Source organism: Chelonia mydas, chromosome 8 (genome assembly GCF_015237465.2).
Source record: "Chelonia mydas isolate rCheMyd1 chromosome 8, rCheMyd1.pri.v2, whole genome shotgun sequence".
In the NCBI taxonomy this organism is placed as follows: Eukaryota; Metazoa; Chordata; order Testudines; family Cheloniidae; genus Chelonia; species Chelonia mydas.
In genome coordinates this window covers 8,764,494-8,777,222 of record NC_057854.1, presented here as the reverse complement: position 1 = coordinate 8,777,222, position 12,729 = coordinate 8,764,494, and the positions used below count along the sequence as shown (strand labels likewise).

At 44.4% G+C, this 12,729-nt stretch overlaps 1 protein-coding gene across 1 annotated transcript in view; it reads right to left on the bottom strand.

Moving 5' to 3' along the window:
• RASGEF1C (RasGEF domain family member 1C) overlaps positions 1-12,467 on the bottom strand; it is a 114,496-nt gene extending 102,029 nt beyond the window's left edge. Inside the window, exon 1 of the mRNA XM_043521070.1 lies at positions 12,271-12,467. The gene's annotated coding sequence lies outside the window, so the exon portion shown is untranslated. The remainder of the gene's footprint in view (positions 1-12,270) is intronic.
• Positions 12,468-12,729: the final 262 nt, after the last annotated feature.

The window sequence follows — 12,729 nt, the reverse complement described above, 5'->3', positions numbered from 1 at the left end:
TGTATTGATTTTTCTGTGATTAAAGTTCCTGGTCAAGTCAATACAATGCATAGGTTTCATGGGTGTCAGCATGTCTGTATTGTATTCATGCACAGTTGGATAACTAGTGCACAGTCTCTTTAAAAGAGGCACAAGAAGGGACACTGGTACATGAGTTTGTATTTTAATGAAAGCCTGTTTAGTTTACCCTGTCCTATGTGGATCTCTATTCCTGTGAGCAGTCTACACCAAGACAGCACAATGTCTTCACTGAAAAGTTAACCCGGGGCTGGGTACCTGGGCTAGCCTAGTCCAGGTGTGAGCATCCACACTGCAAATCCACACCTGAGCCAGACTGGGTAGTTGTGGCCACACTGATGCCGCACTCATCCATGGAGTGGGGGTGGGGGCTAGGACTTCTGGGGCACACTCCATGGCTCCTAGTGCGGCACTGAGAGGCACCGTTCTATTAATCGGTTCGCAGCGTATTGTCCAAGGCAGGGAGCTGTGACCTTTGGTCGTCTGGTATGTTGTCTGGAGGGCTTTGATTTTCTCCCTGCACCAAGGTCGTGTCTGCCAGCTAACTGGGAACTACAGATTTCAAATATATCTCCCCTAATTTGGGCTCTTACTGACCTCACACCAGAGGTCCACCCGAACCTTGGCGTCAGTTTCTGGCCGGCTGGCAGCACTCTGGGAGGATGATTTTCCCTTCTCTGTTTAAGTGCAGCAGAAAGGCAGCAGGCAAACGTGGGGGTTTAAATGCTGAACCGGTGTGCATAAACTGGGAGGTGACATCTGGAGCAGAAGGGAGTAGGCAGAGAGCAAGAAAATATGGCGCTGGTGGAGTTTGGGGAAGGCATTGAAGGACTATCAGCACCTGAGTTAATTCCTCTGCATCCACACTGCAAAGTGGTCTGGTTGCCAGCCTGAGCGAAAGTGGAGCCAGGTTCTAGCCTATATCTCTAGCCAGGCCAGCTAACCCAGGTTTAAAGCATGCGTCAGAGGTTTGTGTGTACGGACAGTAGCTGGGCAAGGGGCCATATCTGAATAAGAGCCTGAGTTAACCCTGCAGTGAAGACAGACCCTCAGAGAATGGAAAGACTTCCTTGGCCTAGTTTAGCAATCCTAAATCCTGCAGCATCAAAGGTCCATCCCTATCTCCAGTACAGACCCTGTAATTACTCCCAGACCTGATGACACTAGACCGCATTTCAAGCTAACAAGGGGAAGAATGCTCGACCTGCAGACGTGTGGAACTGGGACGTTCAGCAGCCCAGGAGGAGTTATAAACAGGCGATCGCATTAAGATTAAATAAATCCATGCGACAAACCCAGGGATGAATCTCTCTGTACGGATTTACAGCAAGCCCATCTTCCCATCTCTGTCAGGATAACAGGACTGCTGTTGGCTGTTTTAAGAACTTGTTTGGAAAATAGCGCATCACCCCCGTAGCCATGGTCACACAGAGGACATTAAACCACAAACCACAGGATGACGTATACCCTGGCCTGGCACAATTCACTTCATACTCATGGAGAGGGAATAAACCATCTGTGGTTCTGTGATGTGTAAAAGCCAATTGTTCAAACCCATCCCCCTTGGAATGCCACTGGCCCTGAATTTGGCCCGGTGCTCTGACAAAGTGCTCGTTTTCCCACTGACACAAACAGGCCGGTGCAGTGACAGTTTTCACACCTCCTGCACTATCTGGAGGACTCGTGAAGTGGACAGTCCTAGTCGACTCCCCTCAGCCAGTGCATTAGAATGTTGGGGGCTTCACCCAGAGCATGCTGAATGACCCATGTGATGGGGCTGCCGCCCACCTTTCCCTTCGGAGGCTAAACGGGTCTCACCTTTAGACAGTTTTTCCTGCTATGCCATCTGCATTTCCCTTTACTTAATTTCATCCCTTTGTGGCCGTAAAGTGCAAATATATTTCTATTACCACTGACATCAAGATGCTCAATGGGACTTTCACTATCAAAAATAGTTAGCATACCGCAGCTGTACCTACACAGATGCGTTTGTCATCTCAAGAATAACATTTGCTCCTTAGAATGCATATCATTTTACAGGGTGCAGTTGTCATGCATTTCCTCAATCCCAACCATTTAAAACCCTTTACGCATTCCTCGCTCCATGTGCTCATAAAAGTCACTTGCCACGTGGATTTTTTTTAATTGACCCTGTGAAAACATCAAAATCAAAGTTTTTCTACTGACAGAACCTTGGATTTCTCATTTTACCTCCTTAAATGCCTATGAATGTGGCTGTATAGGTTGGGTTGTTTTTCCTTCAACATACACCCGTGGTTTTTAATTGTATTTGTACACTTGCGTGGGAGACGTGACATATGCAAAAGGTAATGAACCAAATTGTAGAGCAACCCATGTGCACAATTAAGCCTATAAAAACGAACACAGGTATCTTATTAACAGCAACTATTAGAAAGTAGGTGCAATTTAAAAAATACCTTTGAAACATCACTTGGCCAGCAATGCCAGCAGAACTTTCTCTTTTAAAATACAAACATTCAAAGGGGTATTTCCGCTTTGTGGGAGAAACATTCCTACTTTCATTTATCAAAGCTCCAAAGGCCAGATTCTAATCTCGGTTACACCAGTATAAATCCAGAATAACTCCAATGGATAAATAAATCGCTGGACCGACTCTGGATTTATATCAATTTAACTCATGCTTTGCAAGAGAAATACTCCTGATGACATGCTCTTCCTCACTATGACATTTAAACTCTTACTCCAGCCCCTGCTAGATCTGTTGTGTTGATATTTACTGACTTATTGACTCCAAAGGGCTGATCAGGATAGTGCTTGCCTCAGTATCTCTGCTGAAGTTCACTTTTAATGGCTTGATCCCATTAATGACAATGGAAAGACTCGAGAGATGGATGATGTTGTAGGTGCTTAGGAGTAAATCTTCCCATCTGGCCATGCAAATTAGAAAATCCAAACTGTTTACCCTACCAACGGTATTTTTGCCTAGTACAAAAACACCAGATCTAGGGCTTTAACAGAAAGTTTCCAATATGCTTGTGTTTTAGAATTCAAATATAATATACAGGGCTCGATTCGCCTCTCGTTCACACTGGTGTAATTCAGGAATAACTCTCCTGAAGTCAATGGAGCTCCCTCAGTGCCAAATGGATGAGAGGGGAAAGTTAGGTCTATTGTACACCTCACCTAGTTTATACTTTATTTCTATTTTATAAGAATATCCTGGGTTAGGGGAGTGTGCACATTTAACTCACAGTCTAACGGCTGCTGGATTTGTATTTTATGTTTAGAGTTGGATTTTATGACTACATTTTCTCATATCACTGCTGTCATTTGCAGTTCCATTTACAGAATGTACCTTGCGATAATACACAAAACTATTAGCTCCCAAGAGAGAGTTCCCACGTATATATCCCAAGAGAGAGTTCCCTCTGACTGATGCAATCAGTGACATTTCGTCAAAACCGCCCCTTTGAAACCTGTATATTTTTTTACAATAGATTCTATACTCCTGAATATTCATGTTGGTTTACATGACAGTGTGGTAAACTCTCCAAAACATATTAATTTGCAATCAATGACCTTTAAATTACCTAACAACAATAGCAGCATCACACAACGCCTTCCATGTGAAAAGAATCCAAGCTATTTTCATTAGCAAGGATCACGCTTGGATGTGTGCTTTCCATGCGATCAATCCACTTTTGAAAGGTACTTAATATTATTAAATGGGGCTTTACTATTAAAAACAAATACAAACTATTTAGTAATACACACAGTTGTACTGCAGTGTACAAACTAAACAGTGTGGATGATTACATGCGTTACTGATTTACTATGCAGTATTGATAAATAATAAGATTAAAAGCAGAAGACTATGGACTTCCTAATTGTATACATATATTATGTAATCATATCTTATAACCAGTTACTTATTCTAGAGATGAAAATTAAGGAACCTACATTGTATCCAATATTATAAAGAATGTATTTAGAATATTAAAGTTAATGTGATTTATGCACGTTTAATTTTGATGAACGGGGGAGGGAGGGTGGGACCTGAACAAATGCTTAACGTTAAGCAGGTGCTTAAGTGTTTTGCTGAATCAGGGCTTTAAAATCACTCAGTCATCTGGTCACAGAATAGTTTTTCCAACAGATGCATTACAATCTTCACATGTGCCTGATCTTCAGTAACCAGGGGATTCGGTATTTGCAGCTGTCTATGTAGCTTTGATACATTATTTAATATAATATGAATCTAATATTCCAACCATAAATGATCCATATGACTGAAACTTCAGCCCCCTTCTCCCATCTGTACACATGGATAAGAAGATTCTACCGGGTTCCCTGTCCACAGATTGGGAGGGACAGAGTAGAGAGGGCCAGGAGGTGTCTGCAGATTCTTCCCCACTTCTCTCAAATCCATGGAGCAGAGTAACTTGTACTTATTTCCCCTTATTGCGTGAAACTTTCTTAAGAGTGGTTCCAGGGGCAGCTATGGGATAGCAGAGTCCCAGCAGCATGACCCCTGTAGGAAGCAAGCATGCTATCCAGCGATAGCGGGGAACAAAGAAAGGAAGGGAGCAGTCAACAGTCCACTGAGCAGATGCCATTTGCCTCTGGTGGATCCCGCATCCAATAGAAGAATTAGAGGGAAACTCCATATGTGCATACTCATCATTCCGATAACCTGCACTGGGGTATCTCGACATAAAGAAGCATCAGACCTTCAGTTTACAACACTGCAGAACTTTGTATCTTCCTGTATATGTGGATTTCTCTTAAAACCTGATTTGATTCATATAAGATAAATTGCTATAAATGTTTAGTATGGAACATGCTGTCCATACCGCACATGCTGTATGAGGTTTATATGACTGCAGATGCAGCACCTATGACCTGGAGTGAGGCAGAAAGCAGGAACAGCTGGGGGTCTGGGATAAGAAGGACAGGAACCACAAGCAAGCAGGAATGCAGGGCTCAGGAGTCAGGGAAGCAGGAAAGGTCCATAGTGGCTGGCCAGCAGGGATTCCTCTCCTTGCTCAGATAACTTCTTTCCTGTGCCTCTTCCTAGCTTATATAGAGCTCCCCAACCAATCAGGGGTGCTGGATATTTTCCCCAATCAGGAGCTTCAGGGGAAGAGCCATTTGTGAGCTAGCAAATCACTGGTTCCCTTCTCCAGTTGCTCAGGTGAGCTGCGGGATGGTCACTGTGGCCTAAGCACTACCTGGGGACCCATGGGCCAGGTTTGAGGTCACATGCCTAACTGCAAACATCATCTTAAGTTCCATTGAATTCAGTAGGACTTTAAACACATCCCTGAACAGAGATCCTTTCTTGGATCAGGACCATGGTAAGACCTCAATTCAGCGTTTAGAGTTCCTCCTGGAACATACTGTACAACACCAGTTAGCTGATAAATACTGTTCTCACAGCTGACATCCTTGAGTTGCTGGGGCAGAACAAAGATTATAAACAGAAAGAAACAGTTACATTTAATGTGCGTTAAATAAGGAGAAACACGATCAATGTTTGCCAAATGGGAAAGGACAAAATCAGCTGGGGAAACTATGGTGAAGCTTTTAAGCTATGACAGAGGTAGAAGGAAAGTCTCTCTTCAGCCAAATAACCTGGCATGTACTTCTAACAGGAGATAAAAGATTAAAGGACTTTTTTCCCTTGAAGCAACAGATGAAAAATAAGATGAATATTAATTACTAATGTGTCTATTCATAAATGCCAGGTACAGAATTGCAGTAAAAAGCCTGACAACTAGAAGTGCTATTAACTGATGGAGTTTATGATCTAACAGGCACCACTGAAAGCCCACTGGGTCATTCATATTACTGGAGGGTTAATTTAGATGGGAAAATGCTCTAAAAAGGTAGAGACGTGGCCACAGTATTCATAATACCAGTGAACATCAGAGTGCACTGAGCAAGTCAAGCTGGACGTTCATAACCCTAGTATGGGCATAATTAGAACTGGGTGAAAAACACAATTCCATCCTGAGGAAAATTCTGAAATTTCAAAATGTGGTTTTGTATCAAACTGGGATGGAAAAGTAGAAATTTTGGAATTTTTTATGAAACTAAATATTCCTAAATATTTCATTTCAGGAAGGTCTAAATGTTTCCTGTTGCCTTTGTTTCAACTTTTGTGAGATATAATTTACAACATTATAAATATAAGTATATTGTATAATGTTACTTTTATGTTACAATGATAAAGTCAAATGAAATGTTTCACTAGCATCCCATAAAAATGTCAGTGAAATAAGTATACACCCACAAAATTTGTTGACATAATCAAATCAATATTTTCAGCAGAAAATTGTTTGGTCTGAAAATCTTCGACCAGCTCTAGACAAAAATCTTCATATCAAACACAAAAGGAGAAAGGCACTTCTGGGCATCACAACTTCCTGGGATTCCAGCAGCTGAAGATTCTTAAGTATCTAAGGATTGTGAACCTTATTGACAAAGTGGGTACAACCCTTTGGTGATGGAGGCAGACCCCATGCCTGCTGTACACTCTTTCTAAATGTCAGATATGAGCATTACAAAGTGTGAGCAATGCAAAGCAAATTCTTCTGTGTTTAAAGTTCAGCCATTCTCTTTGTATATATTCCTGGAATGTGCTGAAATAAAGCAAAGGAAAACCATGCAGAGAGGCAGCTCAGAGCCATAAATGACTTTAGTTAAATGTCAGAACTGGAAACAACTACGGTTTGCTTATCAACCTTTAACACACACACACGCATGCATGCGCGCACACATGCCTATTATATATATTTATATGTATATATACACTAGCCCAGATTATCCAGTCTGCTTTGCAAGCAGTATAAAGTGGCTTTACACTAGCCTGAGATTCCAGCTGAGAATTTCTCTTGTACAGAGGAAATTTATGCTACTGCCAGATATCTTCCCCCTCCCCAGGTAAAGGGGGATAAAGGGACATATCGGGGACTTGACTAAGCTGAGCTCTGCTATGCCTGATCTTCTGCTGACCTTAGGAACCTTACACCTGCAGCAGAAAACAAAAGCAAAACACTTCCCTCTCTAAGGTGTCCCAGGACCAGGGAGCCCTGAATCAGAGATCACCACCACTCCTTGCCTACTCCACCTGAGCAAGATTCAGCATGGATAAAGGTTTATAATTTGATAGTATTTTAACATGCTTGTTGATTACCATTCCAGGCAGAGAGTATTTTGGTTTTGGGCCTGATCCAATGGACACTGAAGTCAATGGGAGCCTTTTCATTTATTCCAATGGCTGATGGGTCAGGCCCTTTGAGAGCATTTCAGAAATATCAGGGAATTTGCCGTTTTAACTCACTGTCACCCCTGATTTCAGGGCAGTTGTGGTGTAGTACTCGTAGCACAGGTTTGGGGATAACAATGTCCACGCATCTCATTAGGAGGCTAATTAGTGTTCGTTAAGCACTTTGAAGATGAAAAGCACTAAGCATTAATCAGGAGAGATTTCTGGTCCATATGGACATTATTTGAAATATTCATATTAATTACTCTTTTCATTGAACGTAGAAGGAGGTCAGTTCCCAACATTTAGGGAGAGCAGACTTGACACTGCCAAGGTGCTGAGCACTTGGGTCATGATGCAGCAAAGCACTTTAGTGCGATTGCTCACATGCGGGAAGTTAATCACAGGGTTAAGTGCTGTGCTGGATCAAGGCCAGAGTGCTCAGTATTTTGCAGGATCAAGCCCTGAAAGCAGAGAATAGTGTTCCTCTGTTCTGAAACACAAAGGAAGACCAATGTCAGGACATGAACTAATACCGTACCATCCCAGCAAAGCATCAAGTTGGCCAATTTCTGTATTCCTAAAGAAGGCCGTCTGCGTGAGGGATGCACAGGAGCAAGTTTACTTAGACAAAATATTTCCACCATAACCAGCCTAACAATCTTTAAATAAAACTATAATTCATCAAGGACAGGAGCAGAGCAGAAAGCACACTGATCTCACCATGCAAATTTAATTTACCCACAGAGGACTTAGATACAATGGAGCTGGGATAGTTTTAAAAGACCCTCTTGGAACATAATCTGATCCAGTGTGGCAATTCCTAACACAGGTCACCTATTCCAGGATCCCAGCACCAACAGCGGTCACGTTCCAGATCCCTCAGAGGAGGTGTTGTAGACAGTTATGGGATAATAAACTTGGAAGGAGCTCCCCCTAAACATCCATAAAAGGGACACATTATCCTCCTGAAAACTCTCCTTTGCTGTGAAGTCTGCAAAAACCTTGCCATTGGCTTGGTTGCTGGTATGCTGAAACCACAGCCCATCATGCCAGCCAGTGTGGTCTTATAGTTTCCTTGTACTCTCCCACATTGATCTGTATGTATCCATTTGTTGTCTCTTGTCTTATACTTAGACTGTAAGCTCTTTGGGGCAAGGACCATATTTAGTTCTGTGTTTGTACAGCAGAGATATTGTAGCGCTCCTAAGTGTACAGTAATACAACTAAATAATAATAACCACCTGTCCACTGCAGGAAAGTCTTCTCTTAACTGCCTGTAGTTAGATGCTGGCTTAAACCCTGAAGTAGGAGGTTTATATCCCTTTCAAAACTCTTGTTTAATGTTCATATTTACTATTCTAACTCGGGTTATGCTTGTGATCCACGTGAATGTCTAGTCCCTTTGGAATCCTGCTAAACTCTTGGCCTTGATGATACATTGTGGCAATACGTTCCATGCGCTAATGGCACATTGCATGAAGCAGTATTTCCTGTTGCATCAAACCAGCCTGCTGATTGGTTGATTAGTGTCCTGTGTCCTTTAGTATAAACAAATAGCTGGCCTCCAGGTACAATTTTGAAAACTCTCTGCTTTAAAGAAGTATATAAAGCAAAGCCTTGGGCAATTCAAGGACTAGAGTAGAGAGCCTGGTTGCTGAAAGATCTGTAAACATTATCCAGATTACACACCACAGTACCACACTCAGCCAGTGATGTAAAAAACATGAATCACATTCTTACCCAGCTAAACTACCCAAGACTCTAAAGAAGCCTGCTAATTATTTCTAAGGACTTTTAATATTACTGTCCCTAAATTTGATTAAATACCACTCTAAATCCTTTCAACTGAACATCATTAGAGAAAGTTGGCTTGATGGGGCAATAAAAATGTTTTCTGTTTCCCATCGACTAATGGCTCTTCTTCAGTAAAATGTGCTATGTTTTAACATCACATAGTGCTCTTCCTCTGCTAAATTGGGGGAGCTGTGATATAGGGTTCAATAAGCATATGATCCTCCTCTTTGCTGATCAAATTAAGACTATTTAAAACTCTGTGCTTTAGGAGGACAGCAGGCTCCAATGGAGAAGTGTTAAGATCTCCAACTGTTCTAAACTGACAAACGGGGGTGGGGGTGGAATTATATCTTTTAAAACCACTGCAAAATGTGAAAGGCAGGTTAATGCAGCAGCAAACTAGAATTTCCCCATCTTCTTTCCAAGAAATGTATCGGTCCCAGGGCAGAGAATTTTTCCAGTATAAAACTAACACACTCTAGTGCAGAGGTTCTCAAACTGTGGTCCGTGGACCACCAGTGGCCCACAAGCTCCATTCAAGTGATCTGCGGATAGTTCCCTATAAGGTGCGCACCTGGGCGGCCACACATGAGATAATGAAGGGCCACCCACCACCAAATTAGTGGAGTCGCGCAGGCATGGTTCCACTAATTAGGCTCCTGGACCCTGCAGAAGATGCACATGTAAAGTGAGGTGGTAGCCTTGGGGGGTATAGGGCAATGGGGTGAGACAAGGGGGTGGGGGAAATTTGTGATGGGCAGGGCTGCAGCGGCCAGAGAAAGAGGCAACTTTCCCTAGCTTTGTGCATGGATCTAGATAGCACGAACTGTCCCACTGTTAGAACCTGGCAGGGCAGGTTCTAATCAGTGGGAGTTTTGTTTGAGTAAGGATTGCAGGATTGGGCCTTTTGTGTTTTGCTGGGGTAGAATGGAGCAAGATTATATGATTTAACATAATCAAATAATGGATCAAATTTTCCTCTTGCTTACACCAGTGTAAATCGAGAGCGATTCCATTTAAATCAACGACTACAGAGTCACTCTGGATGTCCACCCGTGTAACAGAATTTGGCCCAAAACATGTATCCCATGAAGCTACTGCAGTGAAGAAAATTTTAAATATACAAAACTCCTGAGCAGCAGTTTTCTTCACTCCAATGTAGATTTTTCTATTTTAGAATTCAGTTAAAAACACACACACACACACACACAGAGAGCAGAGAAAATGTAAGTGTAAATATTATCTTCCCTCGATTACAGATAGCTACGCCACAAAACCCGTATTAAATTAACATGGAGTGGCTTAAACCAACAAAGACTTAAAAAGGGTTCGGAAAATATAGTCCAGGAACAAATTGTTCCTGAGCATCTCTCATGCCTTGAGCTTCACACTATGCTACTGTCTCTTTGAAGCCTGGCTGCCCGGAGTGGATCTTTCACACCATGCATCAGAACATCACTGGCTATATCGTCTCAATCTCCAGCTCGTAGTATTCACCTGATTACAGGCAGGGTCCATTGCAGCTGCTCCTGTGGAGTGCTAATTAGTACTAGGGACTTGTTCATAGTGTAAATGAATCTTTGAGAGCCACAGAGATATACAACAGGTTTCAGAGTAACAGCCGTGTTAGTCTGTATTTGCAAAAAGAAAAGGAGTACTTGTGGCACCTTAGAGACTAACCAATTTATTTGAGCATAAGCTTTCGTGAGCTACAGCTCACCTCAACGTAAAGGTAAAGCCAGGGACTGAAACCACTTCGCTGTTAATAGGAATGTGCATATTACAGCTGTTCTAAACAATTGCAAGTGCCTAGCTGGTGATTTTCAGAATCTAACTTGTCCATTTTGAGGGTCTGTTTTAAATAACAGGAGCGAGTCAACCACATTATAGATTAATCTCCTGAAAAAAACAGCAATAGTGAATCTATTAACAGAGCTGTCTTTAAACCTGAGACAGAGAAAACAGCCCCTGAAAGGACATTTTCCCCAGTGTTTTTCTCCAACAGCTGCATCAATTTAAATCAAATTTGGGTTAAAGAAAATTACTCTCCGATTGAGATTTTATATGTCAGGGCTGGGCCTGAAACAAATGTTTCGAGCTAAGTACCTGCTAGCCCAGGATTCCTAATGGAAATAAAGCTAAGCAGCAGCTGCTCTCCCAAACCCTCACTGAAGGACGTGTGTGCAAAGAGGTAACTCTCTCAATAAAAGAATATCGCAGGGTCAAGATTTTGGAACTGGAGTTAGAGAAACAGAAATAAAAAACTTGGGTGAAATGCCAGGTGTTTCCTTGTGAGTAGGCAACCCCAGCACCTACAAACTGGATCCACACATCACTTTGAAAGAGGTGTTTGGGATCCACAAAAAGAAGAACGCATTTCTACACACACACACACACACACCCCTCCAGCCTAATTCAACAACTTCAGTGCTACCGGGACTGATTGCCCCCCACTTTGATTTAAATACATCCAATCAGCCCCTAACCATTGGAGATCCTCCAGTCCCACGCGGTTCCCCCGGATTTCTCACAACCGTTCAGCGCGGAGGGCAGTTTCATTCCCCTCCAATCCCCCGTCAAACTCCCCATTTCTCCGGCAACACATGACAATGCATCGCATCCCTTTGCTAATCGGCTTCGGGCTGCATCATCAATCGATGGAGGACTGCATCGTTCAACGCAAAGTTTACCTTCCCCACACGAGAAACGCCTGAACGCTACTGAAAGCGGATCTGTCCACATCGTCAACCATCTCTAGATCTCGGGGTTCCCCATGCGGGTAAATGCCCGGCCTGTCCGCATTACTCCCCTCCTGACCGGTTTGCAATCACACATTGAGAAACATGCCCCCCGCTCCCAGCCAGGGCTCGGAGAACACGACAAGGTGCATCACAACAGATGTTGGTCACGTTCACAGATGCACGGGGGTGCATTTTGTTTAAGCAGACAGGCCAGCTTTGCAGCCCTGCCAACGTGCATTTAAAGCCGAGGACAGGGCAGCTCTGTCCTGCCACGTCTGCAGAGGGTTTTTTTAAAAATATTTTTGGGTTAAAAAACCCCAAAGCCAGTGACCGGCTCCAGTGGACCTGTGTAAGGGAGGGCGCTGGAGGTGGCGGGGTCAGGGAGAGCGGCAGCGGCGGATGCTCACCGCGCCTCCAGGCAGCGGGACCATCCAGGGCAGAGAGGCGAACGCTTGTACTCACCGGAGCTCCCCGCGCGTCCTCCCCCGGCTCCAGCCCATCGGAGAGAGCCCCGCGCTGGCTAAATCCCCGGAGCTCGGCTGGCCGCGCTCCCGAGCGCCCCGCAGCGCAGCTCCCTGCCACCGCCGCCGAGGGACCCGCTCGTCTCCGCCCGCTGCCGAGTGGCTGCTGCCGGCTCCGCGCGGCGCCTCCCAGCCCGGAGAGCCTGGGGCGCAGCAGCGAGGGCGGAGAGCGCCGCCTGGCCGCCGCGCCGGGGAGCGGCTTAGCCCCCTCCCCGCCGCGCCCACCCCGCCCGGCTTCCAAGGGGGTCGCAGAGCGCCGCTTGCTCAGCCCCCGGGCAGCGGGGGGGACCCCGCCCCGCCGGCCCCAGCCCAGCCGCCCGGGGGCAGAGAGGGCACTAGGCCCTGGGCAGGAGACAGGTGCAAGCCCCGCATAGGCTCCGGCCCTGATTGCACCCCTTTG